The 20783-nt window shown below is 37.7% G+C and overlaps 1 protein-coding gene across 3 annotated transcripts in view; it reads right to left on the minus strand.

Annotated features, from left to right (window-relative positions):
* LOC106093383 (uncharacterized) overlaps positions 1-20131 on the minus strand; it is a 171500-nt gene extending 151369 nt beyond the window's left edge. For 2 of the 3 annotated variants that reach the window (XM_059366375.1, XM_059366377.1), the window contains exons 1-2: positions 19671-19844; positions 18137-18484 (exon numbers count right to left, since the gene is read on the minus strand). The gene's annotated coding sequence lies outside the window, so the exon portion shown is untranslated. The other variant, XM_059366376.1, reaches the window with a different exon arrangement.
* Positions 20132-20783: the final 652 nt, after the last annotated feature.

Consider the following 20783-nt stretch of genomic DNA (forward strand, 5'->3'; position numbering starts at 1 on the left):
AAATAGAACAAAACGTTAATATTATTAAAGTTGTTCAGAACAAACTCCACCGCTAGTAGGTATGACAACAGTAACACCGGCAACAGAAATCATCTCATCTAATGCTGCTTCCACTCTAAAACTATTTGCTATTCTATGAAAATATAGATGAAAAAAAAGAAAAAACTGAATTAAATACTTAAATAAAATTACGAATTGCTTATAATTCCCCTCCAACAATAGAGGTCGTATTGAAAGACTACCTGCCAGTTAGAACAAGAGTGAGAAAGATGGTTTACAAACAGTCCGAAGTAGATTAACTTTATCACCCCAAACTGTGTTCTTCTGTCTTCTGCCACTGCCACTGCCGCATACTAATATTAGATGAATGCGTTGGTCTGTGTGAGTTTTCCCATTTTCAGTATTTTCAAGATTGCGTGAGTCCCAGCAAAAGTTGAAGGGGGGTTAATCCAGAGCTACATGGACTTGAAAATCATAACAATTTAATTTATGCACTTCAAACACAAAGAAACGGCAACTGTAGGAGCATCGAAGGCAAATGTTAATAAAATAGCAAAATTTATAGGGCCACCGTGCTGTGTGAATGTCTACTACTTTATTAAAATTTTCGCGTATTATTTATTCAAATTGTTTGCTTTAGTTTTTCTCTTCATTGTTTTGTGCCGTAGGCATTCTAATTAGCAGATAACAGGAATTGTGACATGTTAAATGAAAACTTATTGGGATTATTTGGGGAATATGAATATATACTTGAACAAGTAAAAGCATGCTAAGTTCGACCGGGCCGAATCTTGGGAACCCACCACCATGGTTTCTGCTAAAAATGAATGCAAAACAAGTAAAAGCGTGCTAAGTACGGCCGGGCCGAATTTTATATACCCTCCACCATGGGTCGCATTTGTCGAGTTCTTTCCCGGCATCTTTTCTTACGCAAAAAAAGATAAAAGGAAAGATTTCCTCTGCTATTAGAGCAATATCACGATATGGTTCGGTACGGACCACAATTCAATTATATGTTGGAGATCTATGTAAAATGTCAGCCAATTCGAATAACAATTGCCGCCTTTGGGGGCTCAAGAAGTAAAATAGAGAGATCGATTTATATGGGAGCTGTATCAGGCTATAGACCGATTCAGGCCACAATAAACACGTATGTTGATGGTCATGAGAGGATACGTCGTGCAAAATTTCATGCACGTCGGATAATAATTGCGCCCTCTAGAGGCACAAGAAATCAAGATCCCAGATAAGTTTATATGGCAGCTATAGCAGGTTATGAAGCGATTTGAACCTTATTCGGCACAGTTGTTGAAAGTAATAATAAAATACTTCATGCAAAATTTCAGTCAAATCGAATAAGAATTGCGCCCTCTAGAAGCACAAGAAGTCAAGTCCCCAGATCGGTTTATATGACAGCTATATCAAGTTATGAAGTGATTTGAACCATACTTGGTACAGTTGTTGGATATCATAACATAATACTTCGTGCAAAATTTCATTCCAATCGGATAAGAATTGCGCCCTCTAGAGGCTCAAGAAGTCAAGACCCAAAATCGGTTTATATGGCAGCTATAGCAGGTTATGAAGCGATTTGAACCTTATTCGGCACAGTTGTTGAAAGTCACAATATAATACTTCATGCAAAATTTCAGCCAAATCGACTAAGAATTGCGCGCTCTAGAAGCTCAAGAAGTCAAGACCCAAGATCGTTTTATATGACAGCTATATCAAGTTATAAACCGATTTGAACCATACTTGGCACAGTTGTTCGAAGTCATATCGAAACACGTCGTGCAAAATTTCATTCCAATCGGATAAGAATTGCGCCCTCTAGAAGCTCAAGAAGTCAAGACCCAAGATCGGTTTATATCGCAGCTATATCAGATTATGGACTGATTTGAACAATACTTAGCACAGTTGTTGAAATTCTTAGCGAAACACGTCGTGCAAAATTTCATTCCAATCGGATAAGAATTGCGCCCTCTAGAGGTTTAAGAAGTCAAGACGCAAGATCGGTTTTTATGGCAGCTATATCAAAACATGGACCGATATGGCCCATTTACAATTCCAACCGACCTGCACTAGTAAGAAGTATTTGTGCCAAATTTCAAGCGGCTAGCTTTATTCCTTCGAAAGTTAGCGTGCTCTCGACAGACAGACGGACGGACGGACATGGCTTGATCGACATAAAATGTTACGACGATCAAGAATATATATACTTTATGGGGTCTCAGACGAATATTTCGAGGAGATACAAATAGAATGACGAAATTGGTATACCCCCATCCTATGGTGAAGGGTATAATTAATTTTTGAATTGCATACTTTTATTCCACATATGTACCAAACTTCTGCCAAACCACCAATAATTGACGCTCCTAAGAACCGAACAAGGGTAATCGAGAGACCGGTTTATATGGTTATACTCTGATTTGGATCGTATTAGGTATAGCCATTGCAAGTCGTAACTCAACACTGCATGCAAAATTTCTGCCAAATCATGCAAAAATTGCGTTGTAAGGACTCAAGAAGTCGAATCTGCAGATCGGTTTGTATGGGAGCTATACCAGGTTACAGACCAATTTAGACTTTAGAAGTAGTTCTTTTCAGCAGGAGAAAGAAGTTGCCAACAGTGGAATCTGTCTAATTTGGGAGGAGAGAATGTTCCATTTACAGAAATCGCAAAATACCTGGGTGTTTTGCTGGACAGGAAAATGAACTTAAAATCCAATATTTTGGAAAGGGCAAGAAAGGCAACTTTCGAGCCATTAGCAAAAGTTGGGGATTTAGACCGCGTGTCATGCATTGGGAATATACTGTAGTTGTCAGAACTATAATGCTGTATGGTGATGTGGGCTGGTGGACTGTGCTTCAAAAGTCTTCTACTGTTCTTCTACTGCTCAATACTTAACCGGACCAAAGAATGGCTTGTTTGTGCATCACAGCCGCATTGAGGACGACACCATCTGATGCACTGAATTTAATGCTACATTTTATGCCTCCGGACATTGTGGCTACCCAATTAGCAGTGACTACTGCCGTGAGGTTAAGGGAGCTTTCTCATTGGACATGTGGCGACTACGGACATTGTGTTATCCTTGATATAATATCCAAGGTTTCAGGCAGTGTGGACTACACACTACTTGAGCCGCTTTTTGATAAAAAGTATTGTACGACTATTCCTGATAGAACCGATTAGAACTACGATATGCCTGGTAACAGAAGTTACATAGACTTCTATACGGATGCTTCCAAACTAAACGACCAGGTGGGCTTTGGGGTGTACTATAAAGATCTAGAACTGGTCATATCGAAAAGGTTACCCGATCACTGCAGTGTGTATCAAGCAGATATCCTTGGAATTAAGGAAGTGATGGAATAGCTAAGATACAATGTCATTACGACGATTGGCACAAATATCTTCTCAGACAGCTAGGCAGCCATTTAATCCCTGGAGAACGTGTTTCTGAACACAAAAACCGCCCTCGACTTTCGCAGATCTCTCAACGAGATGGCTGAACAATTCAAAATACACCTGTTCTTGGTGCCGGACCACAGAGATATCCCAGGGAATTGTAAAGCGGACCCTACACATTTCAGGGATACTGGAATCTGTGGGTATGCCTCTAGCGACATGTAAGCTAAGTTTTCAGGACCAGTCCCGAAGGACAACGAATGATAGATAGTCACAAAGAGGGGGCTGTGAGCATTCCAAAACTATGTGGCCTAATCTAGATTTGAAGAGGTCTACCTCTTTGCTGTCATTGGGTAGAACAGACGTCTCAGTCATTGTGTCCGTCATGGCAGTTTTCAGCAACGACTTTTCTAGAAGCTGTGAGGACATCGAAGAAGAAGAGACTATAGAACACTTTCTGTGTGTGTGTCGCGCACTAGCAGTCAGAAGAAGTTCCACTTTAGGTTCTCATTCATTTGAGAACCTGTCTGATTTAGCGGATGTGAACATTCGCAAGTTATTGGGCTTTTTAAAGCGATCTGGATGTTTCAACTGTAGAAACTAGAAGGCTTCTTCCTAGTTTTGTTCCTGTGGTATCACAATGGACGAAAACATGTGAGTGAGTTTGATGGCAGACTGCCACTTAAAACTAACCTAACCTTCGTTTTATTTAGATAATGCAACTTGAAGTCACTTAGTGTAAATTTATTCAATTTACAATAAAATACTGTTTAATTTCGAGTAAATAGGTTTACAAATGACCAAATTATTGCAAATCGGATGAACATATATATCGGAGCTATATTCTAATCTAAACCGATTTTTTTTTCAATTTCGAAAGGCTTTGTCTCTAGGCCAAAAAAAAAGTCTGCGCCAAATTTGATGAAAATTGCGTCATACTTGGTACACAAATTCTTCAAGTGCGACAACGGTTTTTTCCCACACTGTGGGGAAAAACCGTTGTACATGATCATCCTTGAAGACCTTGATCGATTTGATTTTTACTTTTTCTTCTTGGATAGCTGTCCAATTATTATTTTTCGTTTTTTTAACTTAGCATATTAGCAAAAAATATTAGACATTTAAGCACGCTCCTTTTGGTAAATCTATTTTGCGTCCTTAACTAGGGTTCACTGTTGTCTTGTCTCGATGTCAATTTCCTAACTTTCAACGATATTTTGACCTTAATTCAGATTTTTGCTTTAATAACAAGACGCCTGGTTAGGAATTTAGTAAACTACCATTTAAAATAAAACATCCTTTTTTTAATTGGATATTAGCATTACTTCACATAGAATTTTATAGGACAAGCCCATGGGTTCTTAATTTTTTATGTCAGAAATGAGTGGTATGTCAACTCAGTGGAAAAAGAAATACCATAAAGTTCACAGCATCCATGATTTGCCATTTTGATTAGCAAATAACTTTTTGCTAAGAGATTTTATATGGAAAATTAGTGAGCAATGTGGCGTATGACATATTGCCTATGAGAGCATAATTGTAGCAAAGCAGACATACGCACCCATGTCCAATATATTTTATAAAGAAATGGTTGTCGCTTTGTCAGATGTCCTTGCCGAATTATGGATTTTTTAAACTTTAAGTCATGTTTCTTTCTATTGGCTCGTAACTACAGATGCACCAGGCATTTCCGATATACAATATAAGGAAGCCAAAGCATCATCGCTTCATTTGGTAGATTCTAATGTAAAGAGAATCTGGGTGAAAATCGTAAAGCTATGGAAATTAAGTATATAAAATCAATTTATAACTCCAATTCCCACACTAAGTATAACTTTCATATACATAAATGAAAATTTACCTACGAAAACTCCATAAAGAATCGGCGGGGATATTAATTCATATCTATGCTGGCCGATTCATGTTTCAATTTTATCCTAAGGCAACTCCAATTTATTGCTGAGCCCGCATGGCATGCCACAGAGACCACCACTTTGCAGAAAAGTTTAACGTGGCTGAAAATTTCACCAGCATTAGTGTAGGGATAAGATAGCCGACAATTTTTATACCCTACACCACTACTGTGGTATAGGGTATTATAACTTAGTGAATTTGTTTGTAACACCCATAAGGAAGAGATATAGCCCCATTGATAAGTATACCGATCGACTCAGAATCACTTTCTGATTCGATTTAGCCATGTCCGTCTGTCCATGTTAATTTGTGTACAAACTACAGGTCGCAATTTTCATCCGATCTTCTTCAAATTTGGTAAGGGCATTTTTTTTTTTTGGCCTAGAGACGAAACCTATTACAAGTGGAAAAATCGGTTCAGATTTCGAAATAGCTCCCATATATATGTTCGTCCGATTTGCAGTAATAATGCAATGAAATGTTAATTTGTTAACCGATTCTGTCGAATTTCAGGCAGGAAGGTTTCGTATGACTCTCGAAATCGGCTCTGATTTAGATATAGCTGTCATATATGTATATCGTCCGTTTTGTGAACCGTAGTTATTACATATTGAACATATGTGATATGGATTGTTTAATAACCCATCTGAAAACAAGCGGCGATGTCCATCAAAATTGTTTCAGAATTAGACATAGATCCCACTTTGTACCTATGGCTAGTAATAACGCAATAAAATGGTCATTTGTTGACCAATTCTCTCGAAATTTGGCAGGAACGACTTTTTTATGACTCTCGACCGAAGGAAATCGGTTCAGATTTAGATATAGCTCTCATATATATATCGCCTGATTTTTACTCCTAGAGCTACTGCTAGCGCATTTAGTGACCAATTCCCCTAGAACTTCGTTCAACGCTTTCCTCGACTACTGTCACAGTATCTGAGAAGTTTGCTCGAAATCGCTTCAGATTTAGATATAGCTCCCATATATATGTTCGTCCGATTTGCAGTAATATTGCAATAAAATGGTCTTTTGTTAACCAATTCTGTCGAAATTTGGCAGGAAGGATTTTTTTAACACTCTCGACATTACTAGTAAATTTCATGGAAATCGGTTTAGATTTAGATATAGCTCTCATATATATATTTCGCCCGATTTTAACTTCTAGAGTCACAGCAAGCACATTTATTAACCCATCTTCCCAAAATTTTTTGCAGAACACTTTTCTCGACCACTTTAACAGTAAGTGAGAAGTTTGCTCGAAATCGGTTTAGATTTAGGTATAGCTCCGATATATATGTTCGTCCGATTTTGAGAAATATTGCAAGAAAGTGCTCATTTGTTAACACATTCTGTCGAAATTTTGCAGGAAGGATTTTCTTATGAGACTCAATACAAGTGGTGAATTTCATAGAAACCGGTCCAGATTTAGATATAGCTGGCATATATGTATATCGCCAGACTTTCACTCCAAGAGTCACTGCAAGTGCATTGTTTGACTAATCTTGCCAAAATTGTTCACAACGCTTTCCTCGATGACAACCACATTACCTTAGAAGTTTGCTCGAAATCGGTTCAGAATTGGATATAGCTCCCATATATATATTCGTCAGATAATAATGTTGTCGTTTGACAGCCGTACAGTTTGAACATAGGGTAGTATAAGGTAGGCGTAGGGTATTATGGGAGGGTGGGAGGCCACCATAGCGCAGAGGTAAGCATGTCCGCCTATGTCGCTGAACGCTTGGGTTCGAATCCTAGCGAGACCAACAGAAAAAATGTTCAGTGGTGGTTTTCCCCTCCTAATACTGGCAACTTTTGTGAGGTACTATGCCATGTAAAACTTCTCTCCAAAGAGGTGTCGCTCTGCGGCACGCCGTTCGGACTCGGCTATAAAAGGGAGGCCCCTTATCATTGAGCTTAAACTTGAATCGGACTGCACTCATTGATATGTGAGAAGTTTGCCCCTGTTCCTTAGTGGAATGTTCATGGGCAAAATTTGCATTTTTGCATTTTGTTGAGTATTATACAGTCGGCACCGCCCGACTTTTGCCCTTCCTTACTGGTTTCTTATGTTTGAGCCAGGAGGTGCCGTAAAAAGCATATTTCCTGATTTGACTTCTATAGTTTAATTTTTTTTGTCGTCTTTAAATCTTAATCCAATTAGTAATGTCCGTCTGTATAACTTTTGTAACCACGCTACAGTCTTGAAACGTTCAGCTATTGAACTGAATCTTTGTGCTTCTTATGGTTTTCAGTTCCAAGATGAGCTATGTCGGACTATATCTCGAAACAGCCCTCATGTAGACCGATCATTCAATATACCGTCTAAATCTCATAAAAGGCACATTCTTCATTGGCTTTTGCAAAATTGAAGGTAGGAGTTGTTTAGGAAAATGTGGCATGGTGGGTTGTGTAACACACATACGAGTAGAAACCCATGTCAAATATCATTCAAATTAGAACATATTTCGATTAAGCAGCAATAAACACAAGTCCTTCTTAAAATAGTTATGCTTATAATACAATTCTGCTGAAATTCAGAATAGTGATTAGCAAAAGAAACATTAACACCAGTGGCCAATGCAGTCAAAATCTAACCATTTTTTTGATGAAGCTGCCGGCAAATTGCAAATGGCAAATTTTGCCCATGAACATACCACTAAGGAACAGGGGCAAACTTCTCACATATCAATGAGCTCAATGATAAGGGGCCTCCTTTTTATAGCCGAGTCCGAACGGCGTTCCGCAGTGCGACACCTCTTTTGAGAGAAGTTTTACATGGCATAGTACCTCACAAATGTTGCCAGCATTAGAAGGGGAAAACCACCGTTGACAATTTTTTGTATCGCCAGGATTCGAACCCAGGCGTTCAGCGTCATAGGCGGACATGCTAACCTCTGCGCTATGGTGGCCTCCATGAAGCTGCCGGCATGAACCGATTTTCCATACCTTAGACTTAATTTAATCGGTCATTCTTTTATGAATTCCCATCAAATTTTTCTGTCACAGTGGTTCATTTTGTTAGATTTTTTAGTTTTTTCCCTTTTTTTCTTACAAAAAAATATATTTCGAAAATATATATACTACATAACATAACTTAATCTATACTTTTCAATCCCAAAATGACACTTCTAGCTGACATTTACACATTGTAATCGCGCGAACACAACGACCTGATGTAAGAGCCGTTAATAAATAAACAAATGCCGATTAACAAGCAACCATATTGTTTTTTTTCAAATTTATTATAAACAGATGACAACAATGAAAATAGCCCATATACAACAAAATCGCAAGAAACAACGAAAAAAAGAGAACATGTGCAAAATGTACACATGCATATGCCTGTTTGTATGTAGTATTTGTGTAAGTGTACATGTACAGCTCTACCAAAATGTTATTGCAAAATAGCTCAAAAAAATATTGTCGAAATGAAAACAGCTAAAAAACAAGTCTTGGCTATGCTTGATTGGCAATTGTACTTGCAGTGTAGCATGCAACAACGTAAACAATTACCATTACAATTGCAAATACAAACTATGTACATGTGTTGAAAAAAAAAAAACAAAACACACAAATGAAAATGAAAATAGCAACAAAAGCATATAAAGAATACAAGAAACCGTCAATCTGTTATCGATGAAGCCATCAAAAAGAAACCAACGGCAAAAACAGAGAAATATTTTGCCTTCGATAGGCCCTTGTCAGTTTAACTCAAAAATAGTTAGTAAATCAAGTGAAATTTTCTTAATTGTTGTTAAAAAATTGCTACAAGGTAATATATATGCCGATAATATATAATTTTAAATAATTTATGCAAGGCTCAAAACGGTATGGGGACGGGACTTTATCTTAAGCCAAGTGACCGGCTTAAAACCTAGTTTCAAACTATTCGGAAAAATACTTTTCACAACAAATGATTTCAGTTTTTCTAAAAGTACAAAAAACCGGTTAATCCAGGTATTACTTCTTCAATTAAAAACTTTTTAAAATTTTATAACTAAACCTTTCAATGAAGTCAAAAGAATACCCACATTTCTCTTTTGTGTTGTCTTAAACAACATCGATTATGCTGTCGAGATGATAAAATAAAAAAAAATATTTTCTAAAGAAAAAAATTTTTTTGGTAAAATAATAAAAAAACAAGTAAGAGCGTGCTAAGTTCGGCCGGGCCGAATCTTATATACCCTCCCCCATGGATCGCATTTGCCGAGTTCTATGCGCGGTAACTCTTTATTGGTAAACTACGAATATTGAATAAGAACTGTTATGCTATTAGAGCTATATCTAGTTATAGACCGATTCGGACCATAAATGAATGCTGAACATTGCAGAAGTCATTGTGTAATATTTCAGCTCATTTGGATAAGAATGGCGCATTGTAGAGGCTCAAGAAGAAAAATCGGGAAATAGGTTTATATGGAAGCTGTATTAAACTATTGATCGATTCAGACCATATAAGACAAGTATGTTGAAGGTCGCAAGAGAAACCGTTGTACAAAATTTCAGCCAAATGGGATAAGAATTGCGCCCTCTTAAGGCTCAAGAAGTCAAGATCCCAGATCGGTTTATATGGCAGCTATATCAGGTTATGTTCCGATACGCCATACCTGCCACAGTTATTGGAAGTCATAACAAAACACCTCATGCTAAATTTCAGCCAAATCGGTGGAGAATTGCGAGCTCTATTGGCTCAAAAAGTCAAGGTCTAAGATTGGTTTAAATGACAGCTTTACCAGATTATGAACCGATTTGAATCATACTTTGCACAGTTGCAGGAAGTTATACCAAAACACTTCGTTCGAAATTTCTGTTAAATCGGACGAGAATTGCGCCCTCTAGAGGCTCAAGAAGTCAAGGCCCAAGATCGGTTTATGTGGCAGCTATTTCAAAACATGGACCGAAGCATACTTATCGCAGTTGTTGGAAGTGATACCAAAACACCACTTGCAAACCTTCAATCAAATCGGACGAGAATTGCGCGCTCTAGAGGCTCAAGAATCGGATGAGAATTGCGCGCTCTATTGGCTCAAGAAGTCAAGGTCTAAGAGCGGTTTATATGACAGCTTTACCACATTATGAACCGATTTGAATCATACTTTGCACAGTTGCAGGAAGTTATACCAAAACACTTCGTTCGAAATTTCGGTTAAATCGGACGAGAATTGCGCCCTCCAGAGGCTCAAGAAGTCAGCACCCAAGATCGGTTTATGTGGCAGCTATATCAAAACATGGACCGAAGCATTCTTATCGCAGTTGTTGGAAGTGATACCAAAACACTACGTGCAAATTTCAGTTAAATCGGATAAGAATTGCGCACTCTAGTGGCTCAAGAAGTCAACATCCCAGATCGGTTTATAAGGCAGCTATATCAAAATATGGACTGATATGGCCCATTTAGAATACCAACCGAACTACAGTAATAAGAATTATTTGTGCAAATTTTCAAGCGGCTAGCTTTACTCATTCGAAAATTTGCGTGCTTTTGACAGACAGACGGACAGACGGAAGGGCATGGATAGAGCGACTTATAATGTCATGACGATCAAGAATATGTATACTTTATGGGGTCTTAGATGAATATTTCAAGGAGTTACAAAAAGAATGACGAAATTAGTATACCCCTATCCTATGGTGGAGGCTTTAAAAACTGTACTTGCAGCACATATTTGGCATACACCAAATTTTAAAGACGTAGACCTACTAGCGCAAGGGTTGCCCAAAAAGTAATTGCGGATTTTTTAAAAAAAAGTAAATGCATTTTTAATAAAACTTAGAATGAACTTTAATCAAATATACTTTTTTTACATTTTTTTTTTCTAAAGCAAGCTAAAAGTAACAGCTGATAACTGACAGAAGAAAGAATGCAATTACAGAGTCACAAGCTGTGAAAAAATTTGTCAACGCCGACTATATGAAAAATCCGCAATTACTTTTTGGGCAACCCAATAATTATGATTTTTTATAAAATTGCTTGTTTTTTAAGTTTATAGTTCAAACTCTGATAAAGATCACCGGCGGTGGTCGAAATATTTGTAAAAATTACAAATAAAATACCAAAACCTTTTTTTGTAAATTGTTCGATGGCCTCGAATTAAACCAAGAAGACAAAGTTATTAAATTCCAAAGGTCAACAATAAAATCACGGAAAAAATAATACTAACAGTTTTTTCTAAAAGAAAATTTGATTAAATTCACAAAAATTTTATCAAATATTTCTTTTAAGAAAAAATATTGTAAAAAAATTTAAAGAAAAATTTTTTCTTTGGATAAATTTTACCAAAAGGAGAAAATTTTGAATCATCTCAATCCGTGTTTGAGATACTTTATTTTAATTGCTTAATTTGTTTTTGGATGTATTTGTCCAGCTGAAAGAGTTTATTTTTGGTTCTATTTAGAATAGAAAGCAAAATAAAAACCTTATTTTAAAAAGTTTTAGGCAAAATGTGGTTGCGATTAATGCATCGGGCAGGCTACAGAGATAGCAATTTCGATGCTACCCAAGTTCCATCACAAGTCTGTTTTGCCCCAAAAAAATTACATGCTTCCACCACTAACTAACTAGTAAACTGTGCAATGGTTCAAGTATGACTTCTTGAGACGAACATTGGATCATATGAGGCACCTTTCTTCGAGCGCACTAGGAAAGGTAAACCACCAACCGGCGATATCTCTAACTCAAAAAGAACATCAGGCTTCAGCAACACACACAATTCCAAAGAAGATAGCAGGGTAACTGGTTTTTGGCCAAATTCTTCAACACTAGTCTTACATGTGCCCACCCCCGATGGAAGACAAGGATGAGCAGATAGGTTAGTAGACTTCTCCGCGTCAAAAAGCCTTGTAGTTAGCAGCACCAGATTTCAACATAAAAAAAATTGAGTGAGTAAGATGTACGATCGATCCGAGAAGCAACCATAGATTGGGATCATTACCTTGTTACAGCAAGGGTTTGCACCTGTTTGAGGGTGGCGACAAATATACGATCTGTCGCTGCACGGAACTGGACACTGAAAAGCTGCAAACGCAACAGATGGCAACGTCATATTTGCTTCACTGGCCACACTGCTTAAAAAAGGCAATCCTTTTCCCGATGATGTAAGTGCGCAGTGGCTACCCATTGCTCACCTCATGGAAAAAGGTCGTGATATCCGTACTTGGTTATCAGAAGCCTTCCCCAAGAAACCCATAGTACGACCAAGAGTATCCAAATGCTAATTTGGCATGTAGAGCAAATCAGCAATCAGTAGCAACGCGCCATATGAAAAATTGGTATCGCGAGAAAAGTAGAAACGTCCATTTCGCAGAAAGAAGTCTGACAATTTTACACAAAAATCAAACATCAAACCGGAGGCCACCGTAGCGCAGAGGTTATTATGTCCACCTATGACGCTGAACGCCTGGGTTCGAATCCTGGCGAGACCATCAGAAAAAATTTTAAGCTGTGTTTTTCCCCTCCTAATGCTGACAGAATTTGTGAGGTACTTTGAAAAACTTCTCTCCAAAGAGGTGTCGTTCTGCGACACGCCGTTCGGAATCGGCTATAAAAGGAGGATCCTTTTCATTGAGCTTAAAAATGTAATCGGGCTGCACTCATTGATATGAGATAAGTATCCCCTGTTCTTCTTAGTGGAATATTCATGGGCCAAATTTGCAAAAATCAAACATCAAACCGATGGCTTTGGTACCGGCACATCCTCATGCAGAGACAAAGAAAGAAAGCTGGGAACTGATACATATAGTATGCTGAGGATATACAATAGAAAGAACATATTACCCAACTGCTAGTGTCCGACATGGGCGGCAAAGAGGATACCACAGAATCAATTCCTGATGATGGTAAAGAATGTTTACCTCCTAGTCAGAATGAGGTCTAAGTAGCTGTGACCCGACAGAAGAACAACAAGGCAGATGGAGCCGATGGGTTGCCCGTTAAACTATTTAAGACGGAAGGCGGCACGCTAATAAGGTATATGCATCAGGGTATCTGCGCGATCGAGCTAGTAGAACGCATACCCGATGTTTGCAACCTCAGCATACTATGTCCCGTACACAAGAAAGGAGACAAGACGAAATGCGCCAACTACAGAGGAATACGTCTCCTTCCTAGCGCATGCAAGATACTCTGGCGTACTGTGTTAAAGATTAAGAACTAAAGTCAATGAGATAATTGGGCCCTATTAATCCTTCTTTAGACCTGGTAAATCCACATGACTATATATTCACACTTCGTCAAACCCTGAAAAAGACACGAGAAGGATAAATCAACACTTCTTTGTTGATTACAAAGACGATTTCGATACCTCAATATATTCAAAGGGTTTTTTAAGCCAAGTCTGAGTTTGGTAATATAATTGGTTTTACATTCGAAAGCAGATAAATGAAACGCTAAAAATATATTAATTTGGTTTTACTTATCCTCGTTTTCAGTTTAGCGTAGTTCGGATAAGTGAAATTAGTATCCAGTTAAGCGATACAGTAGTTTTGATTCACCTGATAATCGTTTGAGTGCGAATTTGATATTTCTGCCATCAATGAGAAAAGCAGAATTTCTTCCCCATAGTCTATGCAATTTATTCGTTTAACGACCAATAGTTTAAGTACGAATTTTGGTTAACGACCTACAACATTTGGAAAGAAATTATGATTTTCATTAACATTTTTTTTATTTACCAAAAAATAAAAATCAAAAATAACACTGTAGGAAGTCTGTGTGTCAACACTTTTGTCTAATATGTTTGTCGCATTGTCACCAAATTGTTTACAATCATGCCTACATTGTTATAACCACCACGGAAGGATGGGGGTATATTTATTTTGTCATTCCGTTTGCAACACATCGAAATATTCATTTCCGACCCTTTAAAGTATATATATTCTTGATCAGCGTAAAAATCTAAGACGATCTAGGCATGCTCTTCCGTCTGTCTGTTGAAATCACGCTACAGTCTTTAAAAATATTGATATTGAGCTGAAACTTTGCACAAATTCTTTTGCACTTATTAGACCTCTCAATACCCGGGTCGAATTTGGTCCAAATTGGACCATATTTCGATTACCGGATTATGACGAAAGGTGATTAACATATATACCCGATGGCGTGGGTATCCAAATATCGGCCCGGCCGAACTTAACGCCTTTTTACTTGTTTTTTTTGTTTTCTTACACCTACTTCTCTAAACTAAGGTGTTACTCAACTGCATAGTGCTCTAATTCGTCTATTTATTGAACACCGTTTAGTATGAAGATAAAACATAAATCGACCAGCTCTTATATTAGAAAAGTCTCGCGTATCATAAACTAGTTGTTCGTATGATATGTTACCCACAATTTAAAAGTGCAGCTTAATAGTAAGGGGTCGTAAGGTTGATTCTCACCAGAGCTGCTAAAAAAGTAATGAATGTGATATTACAACCAGCGTTCCCACTACATAAAAGTTTTCCGACCAAAACTTTTCAAAAAACCTACCAAATTCCGTACCAGCCGACCGAAATTGTAAACTAAATCAAAATAAATGCAATTTCTTGTAATAGTTATTACTTATTTAACAATATATGATTTAAAACAAATCTAACATAAAACGAGTATAAAAGCATCAAGTTCGGCCGCGCCGAGCTTTGGATACCCATATTTTATTAACATTTGTGAACAAAAAAAAATTTTCCTAGATATTGGATTTGAGGGTACCAAAACTATACACTATTCTATATTTGGTCAATTTCGGGAAATAACAGGAGGCCATCGTACCAAAACTATACACTATTCTATATTTGGTCAATTTCGGGAAATAGCAGGAGGCCATCGTAGCGCAGAGGTTAGCCTGTCCGCCTATGACGCTGAACACCTGGGTTCGAATCCTGGCAAGACCACCAGAAAATATTTGCAGCGGTGGTTTTCCCCTCCTAATGCTGGCAACATTTGTGAGGTACTATGCAATGTAAAACTTCTCTCCATAGAGGTGTTGCATTGCGGCACGCCGTTCGGACTCGGCTATAAAAGGAAGGTCTCTTATCATTGAGCTTAAACTTGGAGCGGACTGCACCCATTAATAGGTGAGAAGATTGCCCCTGTTCCTTAGTGGAATGTTCATGGGCAAAATTTGCAACAGAGGCTCTTATTATCTCATGGCTTTTTTAGGGTCTAATACAACACATCACATTAATCCAAATACAATTAGATCTTGAGCATCCTAGGCACCGGTATCGAGGGCGCTAATGCAATTCAAGGCCTCCGTGGCGCAGAGGTTAGCATCTCCTCCTATAACGCCGAACGCTTGGGCTTAAATTACGGCGTGAACAACAGAAAAATTTTTAGCAGTGGTTATCCCCTTACTAACGCTGGCTACATTTGTGAGGTACTTTTCCATGAAAAAACGTTTTCCCAATGAAATGTCGCACTGCGGCAGCCCGTTCGGACTCGGCTATAAAAAGAAGGCTCCTTATCATTGAGCTTAAACTTTAATCGGACAGCACTCATTGATATGTAAGAAGTTTGCCCCTGTTCCTTATTGCAAGTGCATGGGCAAATTTTGCTTCAACTCAAGTATCAAACTTCAGAGAAAAGGTTAACAAATGCTCTTTCTATGGGTTCAATACCACAAATCAGCAGATCGGTTTATTTTGACCATATTCGGTCGGAATATGGTCAATATGTCATTGTTCCGAATTTCAGCGAAATCGGACAATTAACGCGGCTGTTATGGGTTTCAGACTCTAAATCGGCAGATCTCACTGTGGGATAAAAATCGGACTAGAAATGAAGATTTGGCAGCCTGAATAATTTTTCGAAATACCGAGGTGACCAACTTTAGGGGCCTGCAATTAGAAAGTTTTATCTCTATCCGTTCTCAAATAGCATATTTTTTACTAGATTTTTCAGTTTTGTCCCGCTGTGGATTGGTCTATATGGGAGCTATACCCAAATTTGGCTCATTATAGAACTTAACCTGCGTAAGAAAAGAGTATGGGCCTGCCTCAAACTTCAGCTCAATATCTCAATTTTTGGCACATAACCACACAGACGGAGGGAGAGCCACACGGGCATCGTTAAATCATCTAAGAATTGTCACGACTATAAAGAATGTATTTTTAGGTTCGGAAATAGATATTTCAATGTGTTTCAAACGGATAAACTAAATGAATATGCCCTCTACACTATGGTGGTGGATATAAAAATACAAGTAAGCTAAAAATCTACCATAATCGACCATATCTATATTTACCGATCCGACCATACCCTTAAAGTTGAAAGTAAATCCTACCAAATTTGGTAGAAAAGGCCCAAAACGGCAACGCTGATTACATCCCCCAGAGAAAAATCTGCTGGTATCAGCAAACACTGTCTACTCATTTTACAATAATTTAATTTAAAATAAATCCTGCAATGGAAATTAAATAAGATTTTAAGACCAAAAAAGAGAGCACGAACAGACATATCAAACGAAAGGCACGCCGCATATGTTGTACGTATCAGCATCAGCCGATGGTTGATCTCAGTGCAGAGAACAAATAAGTATGGCAAAATTATGTTTGTTTGTTGCTATTGTCATTGTTGGATAAGTTTTGGACTTGAATAAGGGAAGTAAGATCTTACTTGTTTTGTATTGCTCTTGGGAGTTAAGTCGTTCTCAAGACCCCTGTTCAAATTCAGATTTGCACTTTGCAACCTACTCTAGTTGGGTTGGTATGCAAATCACCATCAAAATCTGCTGATGATGATACTGGCGAATAAGAAATCGCGATACAGAAAGCCGGTCAAATGCTTTTGAGCAATATCTCACATTTTGCCTTACATTTCAATGTTTTTTGCTGTGCCATTCTTTGTATAGAAAGCATTGAACGAAATGGTCTATAGCCGGATAATTTCCTGCAATGGAATCTAAACAGAAATGTCTATGCGTAAATGGATAAAAATTGTCTCAGTAAAACTAATGCAGAGTATCACTATGACCTTCTAAAATTTTTCTACGAGGAGGTGTCGCTACACCGTACGCCGTTCGTGATGATGAATTGCACTGAACTCATAGAAATGAGAGATGTTCATGTGAGAATTTGCAATTACTATTGAATGTGATTATAGTAATCTTATAACTTTTTTTAGTACTTTGCTTTATCGATCTCCAACATCGTTCAACATATTTTTGATGTTGTTCGTTCTAGTACTTTAGTTTATATTTCTTAAGTCTGCATTGCTGTTGTCAAATTTCGTTAAGTGTGGTAATGTTATAATGAAATACCATGCTTTTAATTCAAAATTTCAACAAAACATTGCCCAACTTGGGACCATATTGGGAACAGGGGCAAATTTCTCACATATCAATGAATGCTATCCGATTCAAGTTTAAGCTCAATGATAAGGGATCTCCTTTTTATTGCTGAATCCAAACGGCGTGCCTCTTTGGAAAGAAATTCTTGTATGGCTTCCATATATGACATAATACCACACAAATGTAACCAGCATTAAGAAGTGATGACCATCGATGAAAATGTTTTCTGATGTACTCGCCAGGATTCGAACCCAAAAGTTCAGTATCATAGGTGGACAGGCTAAACTGTGCGCTTTGGTGACTTTCATTGTTTCATGCTTTTATTTAAAATATTTAAAGCAAAAAACAAATGAAATAGGAAAAGGAAGACAACATTTTTTATAGCATTGGCAAACTATGAATGAAGCGTTGTTAATAGGGGTAAATTAGACCATTATTTTTTAATATCCTAACTATCGATTGCATATCATGTTTTTAACTACTTTTTTACTTCATATAAATTTGTTTTTAGTATAATTTGTTTAGAACTCTGCACCTACCTTTATCAGTTGTTTATTAATCCGCATATATTTCCCCTATTCGCCAAAGTTGAATTTAGCTGTCTGTCCTGTTGTTGCAAAATTTTGCATTGGATTTCATTTTCTTTTCATGTTATCAGTATTTTATTTTCAAACAGATTCAATATGTATATTTTCTTGCTTTGGAAACTTTTTGCACTTTTACGATTTCTTCGATCTCGAACACATAAACGTTGGATAATTTATTTAGAATTTTATAGTTTTTTTCTGAGATAATAAATTTGCAATATTTCCAAGTCGTTGTGTTTGCAGAATTTTTTTTTATCGACTATTGAATGTTTTACATGATTACAACCGGGTTATTAGCACCTTTTGGGAGTCAATAAGATATGTTATTAAATACAACTTGTGACACATACACACACACACACACCAGTACTCTCTTTACACTCACATGCTCTCACGAACCATGCTTTTCCCATGATTACATCAAGGAAATTCAAAGAATAATTATTTGTAAATATGTATGATTTTAGTCTCGTCAATGTGTGATAACACCTACTGTTGTACTATGTACAAATGGTTGTGTGTTTATTGTTTATCATAATAGTAAATAAGCCGACGGCTATCAAAATCTTATATGGATGACAAGCATCCACCTACTCTAATGGAGCAATAACAACAACATAGCCAACCAACCAACCAACCAACAACACAGCGACACTGACGATGGCAATGGCAAGCGACATTCATATACGACGACGACAATAATGATTGGGACGCCAACGATATCGTTAACGTTGTATGCTATGCAACTGTAGGGTATGTAAATGTGATTGGTGGGGTGGTGGTGTTGTGTGTTAGTCTCCTCTCTACTCAACGGAGACAACAAATGAATGTTTGGATGAGTTGATATTTTTTAAATACATACTTCACCATTTATACATACATATGTCTGTAAGTATATGCTTGAATATGTCTCTGATGTGTATAGCACACAACGACGACGTTGATGATGACGACGGCGTTTACGAGAAATGTATGGGGTGACGGTGAGCTCGCGCCAGGCTCAGCCAATGACACACGACGACATTTTTTTTGTTGCTCATGCCTTGGGCCCCTAAGCTAGAGCGAGAGAGCAATAAGAATTCCTGCATGTAGGGGAAAAAACAGAATGATAACAGCAACTCAAACGACAAAGGCATCAAAAAAAAAACGTGCACACAAAACCCAATAACAACAAAAAACAGAGGAACGGCAACGACACTGCGACGATGTCGTCTTTGTTATTGGATTCGTGTGCTATGGAGGAAACAAGAAAAAAAAGAGTCACACACACTAGAGCGCAATTTAAACGACAAAATGAAGAGAGAGAATGTAGAAACAAAAAAAAAAAAGAACGACAATGGTTTTTGTGGGCACTAGCGTTGTAGTTGTTCGTCCGGGAATTTTTTGTTATTGCTTTTTTTACGGGAGGTTGTTCAGTTCGTTTGTAATGTCAACCGAATTGTCGCATGGTGCGGGAGTATGCATGTGTGTGTAAATGAGTACTAACTGCCCGTGCTGCTATGAGATGGGTGACATTTCAGCCGATGTTCTGCTGCCTTTTTTTTAAGGAGGGAAGGAGAGTTATTCCACATTGATTGTTGTTGCACGCATTTACAAAGGGGGTGTTTTTTGGAATTTAAAAATGGTGACATCTTTTATTAGAATTTTTTTGGATCTCACTTTTCACTCACTTTTCATGCTATGAGCATATGAAATTTTCGTTTAAGTTATGCATTTTTTGTTTTTGCTAGACAGCATTTTTGAGAAAAATTTTTTTGTGTGTTAATTTCCTGATGACAACAAGGAAGCCAAAAAAATTGTAAAAACAATTTTTGTTTTTTTTTTTTTATTATGAACTGCGACGCATTTAAAAACCACGTCCGCCGTATTGAATGTATGCTCTATACGCGACGTTCAGATGTTCGATAGTAGGCAAGTCGCAAGCCACTGGAGTGGCTGCTGGCATGTAAGCAATGGACGACCGACCGACCGACAACAACGACAACGACACTACTCCGTGTATCGATGTGGTGGCTGGCTGGCTCTTGGCTGAATGTGCCCTGGTGTTGCCTGCATCTCAGTGTGTGTGTGTGTGAGTGTGGATGTGTGTATGTGTTTATTTTGTTTGTTTGTTTGTACAACTGAGTGTGAGTGTGTAAAACATAAACGACGGTTGAGAACCAGACCAAAAACTCTAGCAGAAAAAATACAATGTTCGAAAAAAAATTGAACCAGAAAAAAAAATCCAACCAAACAACGACCATTCAACCATCATCATCTGCTATACTCTATGGTGCGTCTGGTGCTGCTGCTACTCTTGCCCACCACACTACTCTCTGCTTAACAGTGTGTACATTGTCCGTCCATTTGGCAGGCCATCCGTATCACACCACACCATACCACCATGTGATACAATTTCAAAGAGACTCACAAAAATGTCCCAGGAAAGAATGGAGCAAAAAAAAAGCTAGCTACGACCACTAAAACCCCATACCAAAAAAAAAACAGTGAACACATAAACATCCAATTTAGCAAAAGAGCAGAGAGAGCTTCAAAACGTGAAGAGAAATTATAAAGCGCACCCTACTTAATACGTTTTACCTTTAAAAGAGTATGCTTA

The sequence above is a fragment of the Stomoxys calcitrans genome, chromosome 4, assembly GCF_963082655.1.
Source record: "Stomoxys calcitrans chromosome 4, idStoCalc2.1, whole genome shotgun sequence".
NCBI lineage: Eukaryota > Metazoa > Arthropoda > Insecta > Diptera > Muscidae > Stomoxys > Stomoxys calcitrans.